General features: G+C 37.5%; 1 protein-coding gene across 1 annotated transcript in view; it reads left to right on the top strand.

Moving 5' to 3' along the window:
• The first annotated feature begins 1,227 nt into the window (after positions 1 to 1,227).
• The window catches only part of piwil2 (piwi-like RNA-mediated gene silencing 2), a 30,517-nt gene continuing 29,919 nt past the window's right edge, over positions 1,228 to 1,825 (top strand). Inside the window, exon 1 of the mRNA XM_005733567.1 lies at positions 1,228 to 1,323. The gene's annotated coding sequence lies outside the window, so the exon portion shown is untranslated. The remainder of the gene's footprint in view (positions 1,324 to 1,825) is intronic.

Genomic DNA, 1,825 nt, shown 5'->3' with positions numbered 1-1,825 from the left:
AAGAAAACAGGAATGGGATGAGAGAATGCATGCAAATATCCTGGCGTTTGTGGTAACAGTAGAAGTGTGAGAATTTGATCCCACATTCTCTAACTTAGAGATTAAATTGTGTTACCATCTGAAAAAAGTTGACTAAAACTAAACTCAGAGCTAAAACTAGATGGAAACAACAATATTTTAGTTAACGAAATTACAAGCTAGAATTTTGTAAAAACAAAACAAAAAACACAATAATGATAATAATAACAAAATAAACGTTATTTTATAAAATATAATAATAATAAGAAGAAGAAGAACATAAAGACATTTTGATGTCGGATAAAAAGTTTTAAAAAATTAAAAAGACATGAATTACGCATATCTCAAACTTGGCACAAATACTGCAAAAGTAATGCAGAATTATTTCCATAGAATTTCCCCAGCTCCCTCTCTAACAGAATACAACAAGCCTGAAAAACAGCTGAGAACAACTCAGAGAATTTCCTTTTATTGGTCTCACACACTGTTGTAAGGTTGTGAGAAATTTATTGAGCTGTATTTCCTTTTCTTTGGTGTAGGTTACATCATATGTGCTGAAATAGGCTTTTTGCTGTTGTTGTTGTTGTTAGTGTGTGTTGTGTGTGGTTACTGATATTTTTGCCTGTTGAACATAGTGTAGTTGCAGTAGAAGGTGGTTTTTCGACCCTTGATGATAGCTCCTGCTTTCACAGCCAATGAGTATAAGTCTGACTTTGGAAAGATGTCTGCCTCTCAATGTCCCCTTCTGGATACTAGAGATGAGATGAGATGAGATGAAACAAATGAGATGAAAGCTTAACTTGCTCATTACATCACATTAACGGCATTGTTTCTCTAATTCAACTTAGGTGAGGTATGCAGATAGTAACCACTAGATAAAAGAACGACAGGATCTGTCTGTGAAGGTTCTCAGTCATCCAGGTCATCCTAGTCAAAGGAGCTTGTAAAGAAAAGATTTAAACCCAGTGGGGGTATCCCCCCCTAAGGGGGTCCTTTTGTCCCTCTTTGGGGGGGATACCCCCGCTGGGTTTAAATCTGGGACTCTCTCCCATTTGACCTTAGAACTGAAGAAGCTTCTCGGATGAGAGGTGAAACGTCTTCAAGCAACTTAAAGAAGTCCAGATGCTTTTCTTTACAAGCTCCTTTGATCGACAGGATTAATAAACCAATACCCTGCCCCGGACAGCACTGACTATCCAATCAGGATGCTGCAGGGCGGACACCATTTGTCACTTGTTGGATTCCGTCGGAGGATTAATTAGACTGATACGTGAGGGAGGACAGAAGTATTTCCGTCAATTAAATGTAAGTTTTCCTGCTGTAAATTTAAGAGCTAAGACCATATTTCCGTTTATGACGAAACTGAAATACAGCGGGGGGTTTCTGGGATAATTTTTTAAATCTTATTTAGTTTGTAGTGGTTGACAGCTGTGCACTTGTTTTAAACACGTGTTTAAGCTAGCTAGCAGTTTTTGATTTTGCTAGCTAGCAGCTGTTAGCTTTTTTTTTTTTACAATAATATTGTTGGAGCGCGTAGGAAAATGTTTATATTATGACTCTTTAAAAAACAATTATACGGTTCAAGCCACTGGCAGCTAAATTCGGTAGCAAATGAGTAGGCAGATTATATAATATAAGCGCCTGTGCTGCTTTAAAAAGCTAGCGAGTGAAATGAGGCGCCATTATTTTTGGCTCGATAAAAGTAGCACACACCCAAAATAAATGATATTAAAGTGTTGTTACAAGTTGTCAGTTGAACATGGTCAGCGTGTCTTTATCCGTAAAGACGATGTTCACGGGCAGAACA

Source organism: Pundamilia nyererei, unplaced genomic scaffold, assembly GCF_000239375.1.
Source record: "Pundamilia nyererei isolate P.nyererei 1_Seehausen unplaced genomic scaffold, PunNye1.0 scaffold00053, whole genome shotgun sequence".
Taxonomy (NCBI): Eukaryota; Metazoa; Chordata; class Actinopteri; order Cichliformes; family Cichlidae; genus Pundamilia; species Pundamilia nyererei.
This window is presented reverse-complemented; position numbering and strand designations above follow the sequence as displayed.